Below are 23,135 nucleotides of genomic sequence, written 5' to 3'. Positions count from 1 at the left end.
TTCTCTGCTCACCTAACCATCATAACAAGACAAAATGAGTGAGTACTAACAAGTGGTGGTAAGAGACAATTAATATTTAAAACTAAAACATTGACTATCATTCCTCATTCTTATTTAACCAACCGTGACTCTTTTTGGTGCCACCATATATCGTCCTGGAGGACACCAAACTTAGTGTTTGGTCACATGGTTAAGAGTGTCACTTCCTTCAAGTGTTGTCATTGAAATCTCAATGAAATTAGTGTCAATTTTTGGTTAAACCATCCTGAGAAAACTTTATTTTGCTATTTCTAAACATGAACTAAAAATTATAACCATGGTTGCACTTTCATGACCTTCAAAACTCAAGAAAACTTTGATTCTCATGACTTGTGCTTGCAATATATAGAACACCAAATTTAATATTTGGCTATATATTCCAGGAAACAAATGTCAAACTGGCACTATTATCATCATTTTTTGAAAGGTATCTTAGTGTGCCAGTAGGCACACCAAACTTAGAATTAGATCATATGCTTCTCAATGTCATGATAATTGTCAAAATTGTCTAAACGATCTCGGATACATGTTAGAGCAACAATTATTATTCAAACCGAAACATTAAAAACAAAGAAATTAAATCATGGGTTGCCTCCCATGGAGCGCTTCTTTAGCGTCACTAGCTTAACGGTTGGTTTACTACTAGGGTGGACTATAATGTTTGAGGTCCTCTCCTCTCACTATAAAGCTTTCTCCACTTGATTCCTTGATGATTTCTAAATGCTCCAGGGAAAGGACCTTTCTGATAATGAACACTTGAGGTAACTGAGATGGAATGGTGGGAAGATGGGGTGGGATTAGTGGATGGTGGGTTGATATCACCTTGTCTCCAGGAGAGAAACCTTCTTGCTTCTCCAACCCCTTGGTGGTCTCTTCACAACTCTTTTCTCTTCTTCTAGTAGTGCCCCATTGACTCTTGTTGTGTCAGGGAGTTCCTTGTTAGCTGCTTCTTTCAACTCTTGTGGCTTCAGCTCTTCCTTGAACTCATTTGGTTGCTTCTTCTCTTCAGCTACTTATTTATCCATCGAGGTAAGCTTCAAATGCTGGCCTTGTGGTTCATTACTATTCTCCTTTAGGGGACTCTCAATGTATTCTTGCTTTAATTCCTTGTTCTCTTGTTCAGATTCATGCAAGAGCTTGAAGGCTTGAAAAGTGAGCTGCTCTTCATGTATTCTCAGTATCAGCTCTCCCTGTTCTACATCAATGAGTGCTCGACCAGTAGTTATAAATGGTCTCCCTAGAATAATTGGATGGAGGTAACTTTCCTCCATGTCCAGAACAACAAAGTCTGTGGGGAGGAAGTAATTTCCCACCTTCACCAATAGATTTTCCACTATACCTTCAGCCTGCTTTTGAGTTTTATCAGCCAATTGTATGATTACATTAGTGGATCTCACCTCATTGATTTGCAATTTTTTCATTAGAGATAGAGGCATCACATTTATGCTAGCTCCTAGATCATAAAATCCTCTGTCAATTTTTGTTTCTTCTATGATACAGGGAATATGAAAGCTCCCTGGATCTTTTTTCTTCAGGAGTACGTCTCTCTGAATGAGAGCACTGCATTCCTTGTTAATCACCACTGTTTGGCCACCTTTCAGGTTGCTCTTCCTGGCTAGTAGCTCCTTCATCCACTTGATACAAGTAGGCATCTGTTTGAGGATTTCGAGGTAGGGAATGTTGGCACTAAGAGATGCAAACATGTCTAGGAATCTTGAATATGACTTTTCTTTCTCATCTTCCTTGAGTCTCTGGGGAAATGGTTCCTTTGGCACATAAGGCTTCAAAGTTTCCTTCCTTGTTGAGTCTTTTCTTTATGAAGATCCAGTTCCTTGTTCCTTTTTCTCGATGTTGCTCTGGGAGTTTCCTTGGCTGTGCTCTGTTGGTTTGCTGGTGTCTTCTTCCAGGATTTCTTCATTTCCCCTTTTGGATTTTTCTCTATGTCACTTGGGAAACTATCAGTGGACTTCGGAATTTGCTGTGAAAGATGTCCGACTTGAGCTTCTAGATTCTTAATAACCTCTCCTTGGCTTTTTATACTCCCTCTCACATCTTCCTTGAATTTCTTTATGTCCTCACACTCCTTGCAAAGGTTTGCAAGCATGGCTTCCATCCTGGCCATTCTATCATTCTCACGTGGTGACAGTTGGTTTGAATTGGGGTGTTGAGAGTGGTTGTTATGGTTTTGATGTGGTGGGTGTGAATAAGTATTTTGTGTGGTCTGATATGGTCTTTGGTTAGAATTTTGGTGTGTGGAGTAGTTGTACTGGGTTGGATTATGAGGTCTGTGGTCTTGGCCTTGGTTTTGTTAGTTCCCCCACCCAAAGTTTGGGTAGTTTCTCCAACCAGAGTTATAGGTTTTGGAGTAAGGATCATTGGTTAGATGAATTCCCAAGGTAATTAGCTTCCTCCCAGTTAACTCCTTCTTCTGTCTCCAACTCTTCTTGGGGTGATGGTTGAGTGTGGATAGCTGTAGCCTGATTCTTCTCCATTTGCTTGGTCAATTCAGCAAGTTGCTTGGTGATCATCTTGTTCTGAGCCAGGATTGCATCCATTTGATTCAATTCTAAGACTCCCCTGTTGTTGCTCCTATCTGAGGTATAAAAATACTCATTGTCAGCCACTGTCTCTATCACATCAATGGCTTCCTCAATGGTCTTCTTCTTGTTAAGTGAACCTCCAGATGAGTGGTCTACAGCCTTCTTTGATTCATGATTCAACCCTTCATAGAAGATATGAATTTGTACCCACTCATTAAACATGTCAGGGGGCATTTCCTTGACAAATCCTTGAATTTCTCCTAGGCTTCATAAATGGTCTCACCATCCAGCTGTCTGAATGTTTGCACTTCAGTTCTTAGCCTATTTACCTTTTGTGGAGGGTAGAACCTTGCCAAAAATCTGTTCATTACATCTTCCCAGGTTGTCAGGCTTTCCTTTGGGAATGATTCCAATCATTTTGATGCTTTGTCCCTCAAAGAAAATGGAAACAGTAGCAATCTATAGGTGTCAGGATGAACACCATTAGACTTAACCATGTCACATATCTGATGCACGGAAAACTTGTCTCATAACAAATTTCCTTCGGCAAGTGTACCGAATTTGTCGTCAAGTAAAAACTCACAATAGAGTGAGGTCGAATCCCACATGGATTGATTGATCAAGCAACTTTAATCAGAGGAATGTTCTAGTTGAGCGAATCCAGAATTTGAGTTGAGAATTGCAGAAAATAAAATGGCGGGAAGGTAAATGGCAGAAAAAGTAAATGCTAAAATTAAAGAACTGAAAGTAAATGACTGAAAGTAAATTGCAGAATTGTAAATGGGAATGGGGGAATTGCTCATAAAAGTAAATGACAGAAATTAAAGAGAATGGATAAGATTAGAAATGGGGAGTTCATTGGGCTCTGGAGATGTTGCATTCTCCGGATCAATTTCATTTTCATCTCTTCCTCAATCAATGCACTCATTGATCTCCTTGGCACTCTTAAGTGATCGAATTACAATTTCTTGTAATTCAATCTCTCAAATCTTGATCAATAGCCAATTCATTGGTCAATTGCTCATGAGAAGAGATGAAGTATGGTCACTAATTATACCACATGCATTTCCCAAATCAAGTGTTGAGAGGATTATAGTCACATATCCATCCAAACCCAATTTGGTCCAGCATGAGAAAGCATTTCTAGCATGATCTCTTCATTCCTCTTTCAAGGTTCAGAAGAGATCCAAGTTTGAATAGCTTCTTTTCCAAGATAACTACCCAATTGGATGAAGATAGAAAGCTTTCAAGTAAAATCAAGAGAAAAGATAGAAGAAGAATAATGAAAACTAGTATTGATCCATCAAATTACAACAAAGCTCCCTAACCCAATGAAAGGGGTTTAGTTGTTCATAGCTCTGGAAAATGAAAACAAAGATGGAGAATACATGATGAAACTAGAAGTGTAGAGAAAGTAAAATACAGAGAGTAATTCTATGCCAAGAGGCTCCCTATAATTTCCAACTCCCAATTTGATTCAAAGCTACTCCTATATATACTACTCTTCTGTTCTTCTAGTTGGCTCTTCAAGTCTTGGGTATGGGCCTTTGGATCTTGAGTTTGAAGCAGTTCTCTTCTTCATTGGGCTTGGCTTTACTTGCAGAGATAAAGTGTGAAGTGGGCAGAGACTTTAGCTTAGGACGTTAGTGGTGTTGAGGTTCAGTAAAAATATGGGTTCGAGAACGTTAGTGACATTCAACTTTTTCACTAACGTTCCTCACCCAAGTAAGAGCCATGTTAACCTCAACGTTAGTGGCACAAACATTGCCACTAACGTTGCCTCTTTGTCCTTTGCGCACGTTATTGGGACTCAACTTTCCCAATAACGTTGAGAAGCCTCCCCCTTCCCTACGTTAGAGTCCACGTTAACTTAGTTAACGTGGCTCTTTTAACGTAGGCTTGCCAACCTTCGAGAACGTTAGTGACACTTAACATTGTCACTAACGTTTCAATGTGCCCCTTAGCTCCCACGTTAGAGTCCATGTTAACTAGGTTAACGTGGCTTCTAACGTGGCTGTGCTAGCCATCTCCAACGTTAGTGACAAAGTTGAATGTCACTAACGTTGGCTCATCATCCCTCTCCTCACGTTAGCTTCCACGTTAACTAAGTTAACGTGGGAGTTAACGTGGCTCATTGTGGCTTGTGTTGGCTCCTTCCAACGTTAGTGACAATGTTTGGTGTCACTAACATTGTCGACAACCTTTCTTCTTCACGTTAACTTCCACGTTAACTAGGTTAACGTAGGAGTTAACGTGGCTTCTTGGGGGTAGTGTGTGTTCATCCCAATTTTAGTGACAATGTTTGGTGTCACTAACGTTGTTGACCACCTAGTTTCTTCACGTTAGCTTCCACATTAACTAGGTTAACGTGGGAGTTAACGTGGCTTCTTGTGACTTGGCCAACGTTAGTGAGAAAGTTGAATGACACTAACATTGGCGTCCCCCTTTTCTTCTTAACGTTAGAGGCCACGTTAACTAAGTTAACGTGGCAACTAACGTGGCCACTTATGAGCTTGGTCCAACGTTAGTGTTAATGTTATGTGTCACTAACGTTGGCTCCATTTCCTTTCTTCCACGTTAAATTTCACGTTAGCTTAGTTAAAGTGACTCTTAACGTGGGCAATGATGGCATCGAGAGCGTTATTGGAAATGACTTTTCTCATTAACTTTGCAAGTTACTCCCATTCCACGTTAGTGTTAATGTTAGTGTAACTAACGTAGCTACTAATGTGGTTCTTCTTTGCTTCCTTTGTCCTGAAATCAAGCAATAAAGTGCATCAAAGTTCTAGTCCAAGTCATGGGAAATGCCAATTTGTCATTAAATTCATGCAAAATGCTCATGAAATCATGTAAAGTGCACAATGTATGCTTGAATTAAGATGTAAATGAATATCTACCCAAAACTAGCTTATTTCCTAAGGAAATACATGAAACTACCCTAAAAACAGTAAAGAAAAGGTCAGTGAAACTGGCCAAAATGCCCTGGCATCACAACACCAAACTTAAAGCTTGCTTGTCCCTAAGCAAGTACTGGAACAAGAGAATGATGAATGGAATGCCAAGAGACATGAGTCATTCTTGTGGAAGTCATGTCCCTGGTTTTATGGTGGTTTCATGCATAGCAACTTAGGTTCATTCCTGGCTTTCAGACCTTTATCATGTCCTAGAATACTCACGGTGGTTGCATCCCATGAGACTTTTATTCATTGATCCTTTTGTTGTTATTTCAGGGCTTATTTTTGTTCTTAAGCTAAGTGCTCTGTAAGGTGGCAACTCTTTAAAATAAGCTTTCAGTCAACACTCCCGAACCAGTTGGTTCAAGGTGCTAGGTGTTGAAGCACCCCTAAGGACTTACTTGCTCAAGTCTCTCCCCCATACATACACACCACAAGCACATAGTTTATTTATTTTCTTTTCTTGAGACCTTGGTGTCTAGCACATCTTTGGGTTACTAAATGCTCTGTATTGAGGGTTACTCTTGATAGTGGACTTTCAGCTGATAATCCCGAGTTAGTTAACCCAAGTTACCAAGTGATAAGGCACCCCTAAGAGCTTATTCATCCAAGTAGATCCCTCACACAGGAGCACCACAGACACATGCCTCAAGATTAAAACCATAGGTGCCTAGCCTTATTTCTTACTCTTTTCCTTTTATTTTTCAACCTTTATTGTTCTTTCCCTTTTTCTTATTAGGATCTTCTTATTTAGCTAGTCTCATGGGGTGTGTCTCAAGCATAGTATTCATGACAAATAGTTGTCCTCCCACCTTATGGTTGAACCAACTTAGCTAACTTATGACTATACCATAAACTCATGAACTTATTCCATAGTATGAACTCATCTCTGGTATTTAAAAACACTCATTCTCTTTTCATTTGATTTAAAGGAACAAACATACAAGTAAGCAAAGTATGGGTGCAGTGACATAAAGACCAGCAAGCATAGACCTCTTCAACTCAAAACTTAAAAGATAGAAATAAAGAAAAAAAAAGTTCAAACTTAACATGGAAGCAAGTTCTATTTCATACAAGATCTTCCTTATTCAAAGCATAGAAAAAGATGGACCAAAGAAGGAACTCCATCACCTTTTACTCTTGTGGATGTCCATGCTCTCCTTCTTGCTTGTCCTCTTGGTGTTTTTCTTGATTGCTTGTGCTCCCACTTCCCTTGCCTTTTCCAAGCAGCTTCTTCCAGAAACCACCATCTTCCATCTTCTTCTTGAGTGTTTCCTTCTGCTGTTTCACCTTCCTCTCTTCTTGTTCTACAAAATCTTTTTGGACCTCATCATATGTAGGGATGGCATAGTGTAGATGATGCATATTACTAGACATGTAGTTCAACTTGGCTTGAGTGTTTACGTTGAACTCCTCCCTATGTAGTTGCCGTCCTTCATTAAGTACAGTGAACTCATTAAATGCTTTCATCTGAGCTATTTGTCGCTGATTGAGTTCCTGCAAATGCTTATCTTGACGTTCTTGCCTCTCAGTAACTTGATGAATGGCTTGAGTGAGCTGGGAGTATTGTTCCTGTTGCTGCTCCATTTGTTGTTTCTGCCACTCTTCTTGTTGGCTCATCCAGTTGGACTGAAGGTTTAGTATTTGCTCTTGTCCTTCCATATGTCTCATCCCCAAATCTTCAATGGCTTTTAGAAGGTGATTCATATTCAAGTCGGCTGGGTAAGGATGCTCTTCTTGTTGATATTCTTCCTTATGAGACTCCTCTTGGTGAGCTCCTTCTTTTGCCTTTAGTTTTCCTATTTGTGGCCTTCTTTGTTGCTGAGTAGGTGTAGTATATTCCAGACGTTGGATCGTCATTAGCCTCCCAGGGTGCACCCAGTCTGGATTACCATCCTCAAAGATTACCTTGGCCTTTGTGCACAATCGGAGAATGGTGCTGGGGTACCAAAGTCTGGCACCTGATTCAAGCTTCTCAGCCGAATCTTGAATTCCCTCAGCTATAAGTTCATGCACATTGATTTCTCCATCTTCTATTAGGCAATGTACCATAGTTGCTCGATTAATATTTACTTCTGAATTATTTGCAGCTGGAAGGATGGATCTCGTCACGAGTTCAAACCACCCCTTGCCTTCCGGGCTAAGGTCTCCCCTCTTGATGAACCGGGGTCTCCCATCTCCATACCTCTCCCAGTCAGCTGCTATAACACAGATGTCATTCACGATCTCAGTGAGCTCATCATTGTCTGGGCTCCTACTTATCCTTGCATGATAACTGGGCTCATCAAAGTGTGGTGATTTCAGGTGAAGAACTCTTGTTATAGCAACTGGGCTGAAGTCCACCTCCTTTCCTCTTACATAGCTTTTGAAGGTTGGGGCCCTGGCTTTATCTTCTCTGATCACATTTGCATAGAACTCTTTGATGAGGTTCGTATTGATTTTCCCTTCTGGATTAGTGAGCCTTTGCCACCCTCTTTGTTCAATCTTCTCCCGAATCTGTGGGCATTCGTCTTCATTGAATTGGAAGGTTAACTCGAGCAGTATCTTTTTGAGCTTGATCCGCTCAAATTCTCATTCATGGAAGGCAGTTTTGAATCTCTTCTCATCGAAAGGAATGCTCTCCATTGGTTCCTTCCTTTTTTGCCTCTTGGAGCTTGATGATGTCATAAATTTGAGTTGCTGTGTGAGGGGATTTGAAGGTAAGGATGGATGAAGAATTTGGTTGGTTAGGATGAGGTGTGATGAAGTGGTTTTGGACGCCGAAAGTGTGGAGTGTGGAGAGTAGGAATTTGAGTGTGAGGGGTAAGTGTGCACTAGAACTCACTTATATAGGGAGATTGTGAGTGAATGGAGGGTGTGGATTGATGGAATGGTTGCTTGATGGATGGTAGGGGTTGTGCATGGAGAAAGGACAAGGATCATCATTTAGTGAGGGTTATTGGTTCGGTCTTCAAGAGTCTCTTTTCTTCAATGTTGCATGGCAACATTTTCCAATGCATTCCTTCTTGAGACAAGTGTGTAGTTTCTCTTCATGAAGTGGTTGAACCTTTCTCCTTTAATTGTCCAATCAATATCCTTCAATGCTCCTTTTTCCTATAATGATCAAATAAGAAAAGTAAGAATTAATATCATAAAAAAAATCAATTTAAATTTTACGGCTAGAATAATAAAAGGAAGAAAAGATTAGATTGTTTATTCATTAACTCCAACTAACAAACTAACTGTGTATCCTTATATGCACATAGGTGGCACCATGGGGTGACACCAAACTTAGTTTGGAGCACTGTGATGAAAAGTTCTGTTCAAAGCTCCAAGACTAGCATGCTTTCAGTTGCATTCATGCTTTCTTGGCACGCTTTGAACACCAAACTTGTTCTTCACTATATACTGCAATATAAGGATTTCACCAAGTGTTTGTCAAGTTTGGCTTGGAATTCATGAATATTGACTTATTCACTAGTAAAAGCTCATAAAACATGGGTTGCCTCCCATGAAGCGCTTTTTTAGCATCACTAGCTTGACATTTCTCCTTCATCAGGGAGGTTGATAATGCTTCAAGTCCTCCCCTCTTGCCTTGGACTTATATCCATTGGTTCTATCAATGATCTCTACATGTTCCAAGGGGAAAACTCTGTTGATAGTGAAGACCTTAGGTAACTGAGATGGTACAGTGGGGAGATTAGGGGGAATATCTGGGAAGTAAACTGAGATCACTTTATCTCCTGGAGAGAAGTCTTCCGTAGGGATCTTTTTGTTCCTCCACCCCCTTGGTACCTTCTTCTTTGTCCCTTTTGATGTTTCCTTGCTCTTGGTGAATTCTTCTTCTAAGGGGATTTTGTTGTTGTCTTCACATGTCTCTGGTGGTTTAGGTTCCTCCAGCTTTTCCTTGAGTTTTGACAACTGCTTATTTCCTTGTTTATCAACAAAGGGCTTTCCCAGATAGGCTGGTTGTGCTTCAGTGCTTGCTTCCTCTGTCAGCATCTCATTATGATCTTTGCTTGGTTCTTTGTTTTCTTGGTCTGCTTCTTGTGAGAGTTTGAAGACATTAAAGCTGAGTCGTTCATCATGGATCCTCAATATTAGCTCCCCTCGCTCCACATCTATGAGTGCTCTGGCTGTAGCTAGGAATGGTCTTCCCAATATGATTGGGTGAGTGTGACTCTCTTCCATGTCCAAGATGACAAAGTCTGTGGGAAGAAAGTATTTCCCAACCTTTAACAACACATTTTCCACCACCCCTATTGCTTGTTTTTGAGTTTTGTCGGCCAGCCTGATGACTACATCTGTGGGCAATATCTCATTGATCTGCAGCCTCTTCACCAGGGATAAGGGCATTAAGTTGATGCTTGCTCCCAAATCGCAGAGTGCTCTATCAAACATTGTTTCCCCTATGGCACAGGGGACATGAAAACTCCCTGGATCTTTTCTTTTCGTAGGCAACTGTGGTTGAATGAGGGCACTGCACTCCTTGTTCATCACTATAGTTTGGCCTCTCTTGAGTGAGCTTTTCCTGGGAAGCAGCTCCTTCATATACTTGATGTATGCGGGCATTTGTTGAATAGTCTTGATGAATGGTATGTTGACATGCAGAGATGCAAACAAATCTAGAAAGCTTGAGTATATTCTCTTCTCCACAGCACCATTGAGCAGTTGGGGAAAAGGTGCATAGAGTCTCAGCAGCTCCTGTTGTGAGATTTCTAGTTCTTGATGATCTTTTTCCTTCTTCTCTACTGAGGTATCTTCAGGTTATTCTGACAGCTTGCTTGGCTTGTCCTCAGTCTCCTTATCACTTATAGTGACCATCTTGCAATCTTCCCATCTTACTTTCCTTGTTTCACCTCTCGGATTCTTCTCTGTGTCACTTGGGAATCCATCTGTGGGTTTGGGAATTTGCTCAGAGAGATACCCCACTTGAGATTCCAACCTCTTGATTGTGTTTCCCTGGTTCTTGAAACTGGCTCACACTTCCTCCTTGAACACCTTGTTGTCTTGAATCTCCTTGCCTATGCCTTCAAGTAGATTCTCAATCCTTGAGAGTCTGTCATCAAATGATTGCAGATCGTGATTAGAGGTGGAAGGATGAGGTAAGTTATTTTGGTTTTAATGTGGATGTGGAGAGGTATTGTTATTGGGGTGTTGATATGGTCCAGATGTGAAATGTTGGTGGCTTGCATTGTTGGGATTTGGGCGTCTTTGATCAAGGCTTTGGTCTTGTTGATTTTCCCACCCAAAGTTTGGGTGATTCCTCCATCCAGGGTTGTAGGTCTTGGAGTATGGATTATGGTTTTGCCTAGGTGAATTCCCAATGTAGTTGACTTGCTCCTGACTTCCCTCTGCTTCTTCATTCACTCCTTCTTGGGTTGTTGATGAAGTGGAGATTGCTGCTACTTGGTTCCTCTCCATCTTCTTGGTGAGGTCAGCCAGCTACTGAGTAATGAGCTTGTTTTGGGCCAGCAGAACATCTACATTGTTTAGCTCTATCACTCCTCTTGTGTTCCCTCTTTCGGAAGCATAGAAATAGTCATTCTCTGCTACAGTTTCAATGACATCTATGGCCTCCTCAATGGTCTTCTTCTTGTTCAAAGATCCTCCGGATGAATGGTCTACGGTCTTCTTTAACTCATAAGAGAGCCCTTCATATAAAATGTGCAGCTGCACCCATTCATTGAACATATCTGGTGGGCACCTCCTCGTTAGGTCTTTAAACCTCTCCCATGCTTCATATAGAGTCTCACCATCTTGTTGCCTGAAAGTTTGGACCTCAGCTCTCAGCCTATTGATTCGTTGAGGGGGGTAAAATCTTGCTAAGAATTCGTTCACCACATCTTCCCAAGTTGTCAAGCTCTCCTTTGGGAAAGACTCCAGCCACTTGGTTGCCTTATCCTTGAGTGAGAATGGAAATAGGAGCAGTCTATAGGTGTCAGGATGAACACCATTAGACTTCACTGTGTCACATTCTCAGGAAGGTGGTTAGATGTTGATTGGGGTCTTCTTGGATACTTCCTCCGAACAAACAGTTGTTCTGAACAAAGGTGATGAGCTGTGGTTTTAGTTCAAAATTGTTGGCATGGATGGTTGGCTTTTGAATGCTACTTCCACAGTTTCCCGGGTTTGGATTGATGTAAGAGCCTAGAACTCTTCTATCCTCCCCAGCATGATTTGCTCGACCTCTTCCGCCATGGTTGTGAGTCTATTCTTCATGATGGTTTTCCATGTTTTCTTCCATGTTTGGTTCAAAGTATTCCCCAAAGTGTTCCTTTTCTTCTTCAGCACCAACTACACGTTTTTCTCTTGCCTCCCTCCTTAGTCTAAGGAAGGTTCTCTCAGGTTCAGAATCAAAGGAAGTTGAAGCCCCGCTTCTTCTCCCTGTCATACAACCAACAAGTACAAGAAAAGAGAATAGGTGCAGAAAGTATATCTGTCAGAATTACTGTTAGTGTGAGTGATGCAATATATCAAATAGTTAGTGGGTTAGTGAAATAAATTGTAAATAACAAAGAAAAAGTAGGGGAAAGGGAAGAAATTAACTAAAACAGAAAGTAAACTACTCAAACAGAAAATTAAATCAAACAAAACAAAAATGCTCAATCTAGTTATCTTCCAATTTAATCATTGTTGATGCACAATCAATCTCCGGCAACGGCGCCATAAACTTGATGCACGAAAAACTTGTCTCATAATAAATTTCCTTCGGCAAGTGTACCGAATTTGTCGTAAAGTAAAAACTCACAATAGAGTAAGGTCGAATCCCACAGGGATTGATTGATCAAGCAACTTTAATAAGAGGAATGTTCTAGTTGAGCGAATCCAGAATTTGAGTTGAGAATTGCAGAAAATAAAATGGCGGGAAGGTAAATGGCAGAAAAAGTAAATGCTAGAATTAAAGAACTGAAAGTAAATGACTGAAAGTAAATTGCAGAATTGTAAATGGGAATGGGGGAATTGCCCATAAAAGTAAATGACAGAAATTAAAGAGAATGGATAAGATCAGAAATGGGGAGTTCATTGGGCTCAGGAGATGTTGCATTCTCCGAATCAATTTCATTTTCATCTCTTCCTCAATCAATGCACTCATTGATCTCCTTGGCAATCTTAAGTGATCGAATTACAATTTCTTGTAATTCAATCTCTCAAATCTTGATCAATAGCCAATTCCTTGGTCAATTGCTCATGAGAAGAGATGAAGTATGGTCACTAATTATACCACATGCATTTCTCAAATCAAGTGTTGAGAGGATTATAGTCACATATCCATCCAAACCCAATTTGGTCCAGCATGAGAAAGCATTTCTAGCATGATCTCTTCATTCCTCTTTCAAGGTTCAGAAGAGATCCAAGTTTGAATAGCTTCTTTTCCAAGATAACTACCCAATTGGATGAAGATCGAAAGCTTTCAAGTAAAATCAAGAGAAAAGATAGAAGAAGAATAATGAAAACTAGTATTGATCCATTAAATTACAACAGAGCTCCCTAACCCAATGAAATGGGTTTAGTTGTTCATAGCTCTGGAAAATGAAAACAAAGATGGCGAATACATGATGAAAATAGAAGTGCAGAGAAAGTAAAATACAGAGATTAATTCTATGCCAAGAGGCTCCCTATAATTTCCAACTCCCAATTTAATTCAAAGCTACTCCTATATATACTACTCTTCTGTTCTTCTAGTTGGCTCTTCAAGTCTTGGGTATGGGCCTTTGGATCTTGAGTTTGAAGCAGTTCTCTTCTTCATTGGGCTTGGCTTTACTTGTAGAGAGAAAGTGTGAAGTGGGCAGAGACTTTAGCTCAGGACGTTAGTGGTGTTAACGTTCAGTGAAAATATGGGTTCGAGAACGTTAGTGACATTCAACTTTTTCACTAACGTTCCTCACCCAAGTAAGAGCCACGTTAACCTCAACGTTAGTGGCACAAACATTGCCACTAACGTTGCCTCTTTGTCCTTTGTGCACGTTATTGGGACTCAACTTTCCCAATAACGTTGAGAAGCCTCCCCCTTCCCTACGTTAGAGTCCACGTTAACTTAGTTAACGTGGCTCTTTTAACGTAGGCTTGCCAACCTTCGAGAACGTTAGTGACACTTAACATTGTCACTAACGTTTCAATGTGCCCCTTAGCTCCCACGTTAGAGTCCATGTTAACTAGGTTAACGTGGCTTCTAACGTGGCTGTGCTAGCCATCTCCAATGTTAGTGACAAAGTTGAATGTCACTAACATTGGCTCATCATCCCTCTCCTCACGTTAGCTTCCACGTTAACTAAGTTAACGTGGGAGTTAACGTGGTTCATTGTGGCTTGTGTTGGCTCCTTCCAACGTTAGTGACAATGTTTGGTGTCACTAACGTTGTCGACAACCTTTCTTCTTCACGTTAACTTCCACGTTAACTAGGTTAATGTGGGAGTTAACGTTGGGGATAGTGTGTGTTCATCCCATCGTTAGTGACAATGTTTGGTGTCACTAACGTTGTCGACCACCTAGTTTCTTCACGTTAGCTTCCATGTTAACTAGGTTAACGTGGGAGTTAACGCGGCTTCTTGTGACTTGGCCAACGTTAGTGAGAAAGTTGAATGACACTATCGTTGGTGTCCCCCTTTTCTTCTTAACGTTAGAGGCCACGTTAACTAAGTTAATGTGGCAACTAACGTGGCAACTTATGAGCTTGGTCCAACGTTAGTGATAATGTTAAGTGTCACTAACGTTGGCTCCATTTCCTTTCTTCCACGTTAAAGTTCACGTTAGCTTAGTTAACGTGACTCTTAACATGGGTAATGATGGCTTCGAGAGCGTTATTGGCAATGACTTTTCTCATTAACTTTGCAAGTTACTCCCATTCCACGTTAGTGTTAACGTTAGTGTAACTAACGTAGCTACTAATGTGGTTCTTCTTTGCTTCTTTTGTCCTGAAATCAGGCAATAAAGTGCATCAAAGTTCTAGTCCAAGTCATGGGAAATGTAACATCCAATTTGTCATTAAATTCATGCAAAATCCTCATGAAATCATGTAAAGTGCACAATGTATGCTTGAATCAAGATGTAAATGAATATCTACCCAAAACTAGCTTATTTCCTAAAGAAATGCATGAAACTACCCTAAAAACAGTAAAGAAAAGGTCAGTGAAACTGGCCAAAATGCCCTGGCATTAATATCCTTTGGAATTTAGTGAGATGCTCATTAGGATCCTCTTGGGCACTTCCTCCATAAGAACAATTGTTTTGCACAAGAGTTATGAGCTGAGGTTTCAATTCGAAGTTATTAGCATGGATAGTTGGCCTTTGAATGCTGCTGCCACAGTTTCCTGGGTTTGGATTGATGTATGATCCCAGAACTCTCCTCTCTTGTCCAGCTGGGTTAGCTCCACCTCTTCTGGCATGATTGTTCACCTCTCCTTCATGATGGTTTTCCATATCATCCTCCATGATTATATCAAAGTATTCCTCCACTTCTTCTGCACCAACAACCCTTTCTCCTCTTGCTTCCCTCCTTAATCTTAAGAAGGTTCTTTCCGATTCACTATCAAAGGAAGTTGAAGTTTCCTTTCTCCTACCTGTCATACAATGAACAAGTACAAGAAACAGCAAGTGTAGAGTCTACTAAAATAGAGTATAGTTAGCTTGGTTAGAGAAATTTATCAAATAGTTAGTAGGTTAGCTTGCTGGAAAGTAAAGCAGTAAGATAAAATTCAAGAAAAACAACTAAAAGTGCAGAAATTAAATGAACAACTGGAATTAAAATTCAATTACTCAAAGGAAAAAGTAAAGTGCTCAATCTAGTTATCCTTCAATTTAGTAATTGTCAATACGAAACCAATCCCTGGCAATGACGCCATAAACTTGATACGCGGGAATTTGCCTCTCAAAAAAATTTCTTCCGGCAAGTGCATCGGATTGTCATCAAGTAAAAACTCACAAAAGAGTGAGGTCGAATCCCACAGGGATTGGTAAATCCAGCAATTATAACTCTGGAATTGTGCTAGTTGAGCAAAATCATAATTAAAATTGGGATTGCAGAAATTAAAATTGGAGGGAAACTTAAATTGCAAGAAAGTAAATGAACAGAAATTAAATGGCTAGAAATTAAATGACAGAATCTTAAATTGCTGAAAATTAAATAGGATCAGGGTGTTAAACATGAAAGTAAAGATGCAAAAAGTAAAATTGAATGGGTAGTGTTGCACAGAAACTTGTCTCTCAACAATTTCCCTTGGCAAGTATACCGAATTGTCGTCAAGTAAAAACTCACAATAAAGTGATGTCGAATCCCACAGGGATTGATTGGTCAATCAACTTTAATTAAAGGAATGTTCTAGTTGAGCTAAGCAGAATTTGATATGAGAGTTGCAAAAAATCAAATGGCGGGAAAGTAAATAGCAGAAAATGTAAATGCTGGACATAAAGAGCTGAATATAAATGACGGAAAGTAAATTGCAGAATCTTAAATGGGGAATGGGGAATTTAGCATGAAAGTAAATTGCAGAAATTAAAGAGAATGGGTGAGATAAAAAATGGGGAAGTCATTGGGTTTAGGAGATGTTGCATTCTCCGGATCAAGTTCATTTTTCATCTCTTCTTCAATCAATGCATTCATTGATCTCCTTGGCAATCTTAAGTGATTGAATTCCAATTCCTTGGTAATTCAATCTCTCAAATCTTGATCAATAGCCAATTCCTTGGTCCAATTGCTCATGAGAAGAGATGAAGTATGGTCACTGATTATACCACATGTATTTCCAAATCAAAGTATTGGTAGGATTATATGTCACTATATCCATCCAAACCCCAATTTGGTCCAACATGAGAAAGCATTTCTAGCATGATCTCTTCATTCCTCTTCCAAGGTTCTGAAGAGATCCAAGTATGAATAGCTTCTTTTCCAAGATAACTACTCAATTGGATGAAGATTGAAAGCTTTCTAGTAAAATCAAGAGAAAAGAAAGAAGAAGAATAATGAAAACTATTATTGATCCATCAAATTACAACAGAGCTCCCTAACCCAATGAAAGGGGTTTAGTTGTTCATAGCTCTGGGAATGGAAAACAAAGATGGAGAATGCATTCTAACAGTAAGACTAGAAGTTGCAGAGAAAGTAAAATTATACAGAGAGTGGTTCTCCCAATCCAAAAGCTTCTCTCTAGTTCAAAACTACTCCTACTTATATGACTCTTCTGATCTTCTAGTTGGCTCTTCAAGTCTTGGATATGGGCCTTTGAATCTTGAGTTGAAGCAGTTATCATCTTTAGTGGGCTCAGCTTCACTTGCAGAGAAAGTGTGCAGTAGGCATGGACTTTAGCTTAGGGCGTTAGTGGTGTTAACGTTAGTGACAATCACTAGCTTGACCACCAACGTTGCCTCTTGGCCCTTCGCAAACGTTACTGGGGTTTACCTTTCCCAATAACATTGAGAGTACCCCTTTCTCCCTACGTTAAAGTTCACGTTAGTATAGTTAACGTGACCTTTAACGTAGGCTTGCGAAATCTTCGATAGCATTAGTGACACCTACTTTTTTTGCTAACGCTCCAAAATGCCCCTTTTCCATGTTAGTGCCTCACGTTAATTACATTAACGTGGCCACTAACGTGGTGTTAATTGCCATCTCCAACGTTAGTGACAAAGTTGAGTGTCACTAACGTTGGTTCATCATTCCTTTCCTCCACGTTAGCTTCCACGTTATTATAATTAACATGGTAACTAACGTGGCTCATAGTGGCTTAGTCCAACGTTAGTGACAAAGGTGAGTGTCACTAACGTTGGCATTATCTTCCTCTTCCACGTTAGAGTTCACGTTAACTGAGTTAACGTGACTCTTAACATGGCCAATTGCCCTTTTGGAGCGTTAGTGGCACTTACTTTTACCACTAACGCTTGGAGCTTCCTTTTCCTCCACGTTAACTACCACGTTAATGTAGTTAACGTGGTAATTAACGTGGGCTATGATGGCTTCGAAGATGTTTTTGGCAATCACTTTTCTCATTAACATTGCAAGCTAGCTTCCATTCCACGTTAGTGGTCACGTTAGTTAGACTAACGTGGCTTTTCCTTGCTTCCTGTGTCCTGAAATCAAGCAAATAAAGTGCATCAAAGCTCTAATCCAAGTTATGAATCATGCATCATCCAATTTATCATTAAATTCATGCATAATTCTCATGAAATCATATAAAATTCACAATGTTTGCTTGAATCAAGATGTAAGTGAAATTCTACCCAAAACTTGCTTATTTCCTAAGAAAATGCATGAAACTACCCTAAAACAGTAAAGAAAAGGTTAGTGAAACTGGCCGAAATGCCCTGGCATCACATCACCAAACTTAAAGCTTGCTTGTCCCTAAGCAAGTACCGGAACAAGAGAATGATGAATGAAATGACAAGAGAAATGAATCATTAATGTGGAAGTCATGTCCTTGTTTTTATGGGGTTTCATCCATAGCAATTTAGGTTCATTCCTTTACTGGCTTTCAGACCTTTATCATGCCCTGGAATACTCACTTGATTGCACCCTTTGAGACCTTTATTTATTGACCCCTTTGTCTTTTCAAGGTTTATTGCATCCTTAGGCTAAGTGCTCTGTGAGGGGGCGACTCTTTAAAATAAGCTTTCAGCCAACACTCCCGAACCAGTTAGTTCAAGGTGCTAGGTGTTGAAACACCCCTAAGGACTTACTCCCTCAAGTCTCTCTCCCCCATACATGCACACCACATGCACATGGTTTGTTATTTTCTTTCCTTGAGGCCTTGGTGTCCAGCACCTCTTTGGGTTACTAAATGTTCTGTAGCAAGGTTGCTCTTGATAGTGGATTTTCAGTTGATAATCCCGGGTTAGTTAACCCAAGTTACCAAGTGATGAAGCACTCCTAAGAACTTATTCATCCAAGTAGATCCTTGGTACAAGAGCACCACAGACACATCCCTCAAGATTCAAGGCCTTGGTGCCTAGCCTTATTTCTTATTACTTTTCTTTCTTTTTCAACTCTTATTGTTCTTTTCCTTTTTCTTATTAGGATCTTGTTGTTTAGCTAGTCTCATGGGGTGTGTTTCAAGCATATGACTTCAGGACAGATAGTTGCCTTCCTACCTTGTTGGTGAACTAACTTAGCTAATCTATTACCACACCACAAACTTAGGAACTTACTCCACAATATGAACCTCACTCTGGTCTTTCATAGCATACATTCTCTTTTTATTTGATTCAAAAGGACAAGCATACAAGTAAGCAAGGTTAAAATGCAGCAGGTAACTTGGACCAGCACACATGTGACAAACGCAAGGAAAACAGGCATTAAATTCTAATGATTTAAACTAAAGAGTAATTATTAATCAAGGGCACATTCGGACTTCCAATTTTTTTTGCATTCCAAGTATATGGAGTCAAGTAATAATACAACCTTCGGGTGGTGGCTTCTAGTTATCCCTTTGTCATCATCCATAGTTTTTGCATCCTTCTTCACCTCCTTGGATGATAGTGCACCATTTCTCTAGAAGATTTTTGCAAAGTTGTTGGAAGTTGCTTGTTCCCAAAGCACTTGAGAAATAGTTATCATGCATGTATGCATTGTGAATTTCCGAACTAAGTTTAGTGTGTGCACACCAAACTTAGTTCCTTGCCTAGTATAACAGATTGAATACATGCGGAAAACCTCATGTGTTGTTATTAACGAAATAACTATTAACTAGAAACTAAACTACTGTTAAGTGGTTCCCCTGATTGGTTGGAGCTAGCAATTTGCCATTGAAGGAGTGTAGTGTGATTCTAACTGAAATCTTTGGTGGGACACCAAACTTAGAATTACACATTCACTCTTGTATTGTTTTGGTGTGTAACACCAAACTTAGCTTCTCACGATACAGGGAAAACTACTTGTGATTTTTATTGAAATGACAATGAAAAGGAAACTACCTTAGGTTGGGTTGCCTCCTAAGAAGCGCTCTTTTAGCGTCGCTAGCTCAACGATTCCTCCATTAATTGAGATGATACTTCATTTTGGGGTTTTGCCCCATGTTGCCCATGTAGTGCTTGAGCTTTGTCTGTTCACAGTGAAAGTCCTCTTCGAACTTTCCTCCATGATTACTATGTGTCCATATGGTGAGACTTTTGTGACAAGAAAGGGTCCTGACCACCTTGACTTGAGTTTCCCAGGAAAAAGTCTCAATTTGGAGTTGTAGAGGAGCACTTGCTGTCCCTTTTCAAAGCTCCTGGGTGTCAGATTGAGGTCATGTCTTCTCTTTGCCTTTTCTTTATAGATTTTGGCATTTTCATATGCTTGAGATCTAAACTCCTCCATTTCTTGAAGTTGCAAGACTCTTTTTTCACCAGCAGCAATGCTATCAAAATTTAGTAGCTTGAGAGCCCAGAGGGCTTTATGTTCCAGCTCCAGTGGTAAATGACAGGCTTTTCCATATACCAGTTGGTATGGGGACATTCCAAGAGGTGTTTTGAATGCCGTTCTGTATGCCCAAAGAGCATCATCTAGCTTCTTTGCCCAGTCTTTTCTTAATGCTCCTACAGTCTTCTCCAGAATCCTTTTTAGCTCTCTGTTAGATATCTCGGTTTGCCCACTTGTTTGGGGGTGGTAAGGTGTGGTAACCTTATGTTTCACCCCATATCGTAGGAGAAGAGCTTCTAGTGGTCTGTTATAGAAACGGCTTCCTCCATCACTGATGAGTGCTCGTGGGACTCCGAACCGGCTAAAGATATTCTTTCTGAGGAAGTTTATGACCACTATGTTATCATTTGTTGGGGTTGCAAAAGCCTCTACCCACATGGAAACGTAATCCACTGCTACCAAGATAAACTTGTTTGAATATGAGGTTGGAAATGGTCCCATGAAATCGATTCCCCATACGTCAAACAGTTCCAGCTCTAAAATGAAATTATGTGGCATCTCATTTCTTTTGGGTAGGTTTCTAGCTCTTTGGCATTCATTGTAGTTCTTTGCTACTTCCTTGGCATCCTTGAAAAGGGTGGGCCAAAAGAATCCACTTTGTAACACCTTGGCTGCAATTCTTTTCCCTCCAAAGTGGCCTCCATAGCATGAGCCATGGCAGTTCCATAGGACCTCTCTTCCTTGTTCTTCTGAAACACATCTTCTCAAGATTCCATCTGAACACTTCTTGAAGAGATATGGCTCATCCCAGACAAAATATTTTGCGTCATTAATGAGCTTTCTCTTTTGATATTTGTTGATCTCTGGAGGTAAAGCCCCAGTTGCCTTGAAATTGGCAATGTTTGCGAACCAGGGTGCTTTGTGAACCGTCATTAACTACTCATCTGGGAAACATTCATTCACACTTGTATCATGTATTCCACCTTTGTCATGAGGGATCCTGGATAGGTGATCGGCTACCTTATTCTCCACTCCTTTCTTGTCTCTAATTTCAATATTGAATTCCTGCAACAATAAGATCCACCTTATCAGTCTTGGTTTTGACTCCTGCTTGGCAAACAAGTATTTAAGTGCTGTGTGGTCTGTGAAAACAATCACTTTGGCACCAATGAGGTATGATCTAAACTTGTCAAATGCAAAAACTGTTGCCAGCAACTCCTTTTCAATGGTGGTGTAATTTCTTTGAGTGTCATTGAGGACTTTGCTGGCATAGTATATCACATGGACTAAGTTATCTTTCCTCTGCCCTAACACTGCCCCTACTGCAAAATCAGATGCATCACATATCAGTTCAAATGGTAAGTTCCAATCAGGTGGGGAAATGATAGGGGCAGAGGACAGCCTCTTTTTCGAGTTTTCGAATGCTAGCATGCATTTTTCATCAAAGACAAATGGTGTATCAGATACAAGGAGATTGCTTAAGGGCTTGGCTATCTTTGAAAAATCTTTAATAAACCTTTTGTAAAAGCCAACATGCCCTAAAAAGCTCCTAATTGCCTTTACATCACTTGGTGGGGGTAATTTTTCACTGAGTTCCACCTTAGCTCTGTCTACCTCAATGCCTTGGTTAGAAACCTTATGGCCAAGAACTATTCCCCCTGTCACCATAAAGTAACATTTCTCCCAGTTCAAGACCAAGTTGGTCTCTTAACATCTTTTTAATACCAGGGCCAAGTGATTTAGGCAATTAGGGAAGGAGTCTCCGAATACCAAAAAGTCATCCATAAAGACTTCAATGAATTTTTCTATCATATATGAGAAAATGGAGAGCATGCAGTGTTGGAAAGTTGCAGGTGCATTACATAGCCCAAATGGCATGCGCCTGTAGCCAAACACTCCATATGGGCAAGCGAATGAGGTTTTCTCTTGGTTTCTAGGATCAACCACTATTTGGTTATATCCTGAATAACCATCGAGAAAACAGTAATATGCGTGTCCTGCAAGTCTTTCCAGCATCTGATCTATGAAAGGAAGGGGAAATGATCTTTTCTTGTAGCTTCATTGAGTTTTCTACAGTCTATGCACATCCGCCATCCTGTGACGGTCCTTGTAGGGATTAGTTCGTTCTTCTCATTGGGGACTACAGTGATTCCTCCCTTTTTTGGGACAACTTGCACGGGGCTGACCCATGGGCTATCGGAGATCGGGTAAATTACCCTTCCATGCCATAACTTCATAACTTCTTTCTGTACCACTTCCTTCATGACTGGATTCAGCCTCCTTTGGGGTTGAATGGTTGGTTTGGCATCATCTTCTGATAGTATATTATGCATGCATATGGCCGAACTGATTCCTTTCAGGTTAGCGAGGGTCCATCCAATGGCATCCTTATGCTTTCACAATACTTGGAGTAATTCATCCTCTTGATCTCGGCTAAGGGATGAGTTTATGATTACTGGGTAACTTTCACTCTCTCCTAAGTATGCATATTTGAGAGTGGGTGGCAGTGCTTTGAGTTCAAGTTTGGGTGCTTCTATCTTTTCATTCTCTTCCTTTGGTGCACCCTGTATATGAATCTCTGCTGTTGCAGCCTCTTCGCTAGATGTTGATTCCTCCTCTGTTAACCCTTCAAGTTTTTCTTCTTCAAAAATCTCCTGTACTGCATCTTCCAGTGAATCTAACCTCATACATTCTCCCAATAGTTCTGGTGGGTAACTCATGGCCTTGAACACATTGAATGTCATCTTTTCATTGTGTAATCTCAGGGTGATTTCACCTTTTTGAACGTCAATGACAGCTCCAGCAGTGGCCAAGAACGGTCTTCCCAAGATGATGGAGGCCTTGGCTTCCTCCTGCATGTCCAGCACTACAAAGTCTGCTGGGAAGATGAAATCTCCTACCTTTACTAGCAAATCTTCTACTATGCCATGAGGAAACTTGAACGATCGGTCTGCCAGTTGTAGGGCCATTTTTGTTGGCTTAGCCTCCTCAATCCTCATTTTTCTTATCATAGCTACTGACATCAGATTTATGCTGGCTCCTAAGTCACACAGAGCCTTCTCCACTATGATTTTCCCTATAATACAAGGGATATGGAAACTCCCAGGATCCTTCAATTTCTAGGGTAGTTTATGCTAAATGATGGCACTACATTCTTTGGTTAGTATCACAGTCTCATTGCTCTTCCAGCTTCTCTTCTTAGTCATTAATTCCTTTAAAAACTTGGCACAGAGCGGCATTTGTTCTATTACTTCAGCAAAGGGTATGTTGATTTGTAGTTTCTTAAAGATTTCC

The 23,135-nt window shown here is 40.3% G+C and overlaps 1 long non-coding RNA gene and 2 other non-coding genes across 3 annotated transcripts in view; all 3 read left to right on the top strand.

Moving 5' to 3' along the window:
- The window catches only part of LOC148580678 (uncharacterized), a 142,990-nt gene that overhangs the window by 19,986 nt on the left and 99,869 nt on the right, over window positions 1-23,135 (top strand). The window lies entirely within an intron of this gene.
- LOC148580682 (small nucleolar RNA R71) lies at window positions 2,796-2,902 on the top strand. Its single transcript, XR_015896198.1, has one exon. It is a non-coding gene; the product is annotated as a small nucleolar RNA R71 (small nucleolar RNA).
- LOC148580681 (small nucleolar RNA R71) lies at window positions 11,202-11,308 on the top strand. The gene has a single exon (XR_015896949.1). It is a non-coding gene; the product is annotated as a small nucleolar RNA R71 (small nucleolar RNA).

The sequence above is a fragment of the Arachis ipaensis genome, chromosome B10, assembly GCF_059453495.1.
Source record: "Arachis ipaensis isolate K30076 ecotype BB chromosome B10, ASM5945349v1, whole genome shotgun sequence".
Lineage (NCBI taxonomy): Eukaryota > Viridiplantae > Streptophyta > Magnoliopsida > Fabales > Fabaceae > Arachis > Arachis ipaensis.
Note: the sequence above shows the minus strand (reverse complement) of the source record. Positions and strands in the feature narration are given on the sequence as shown.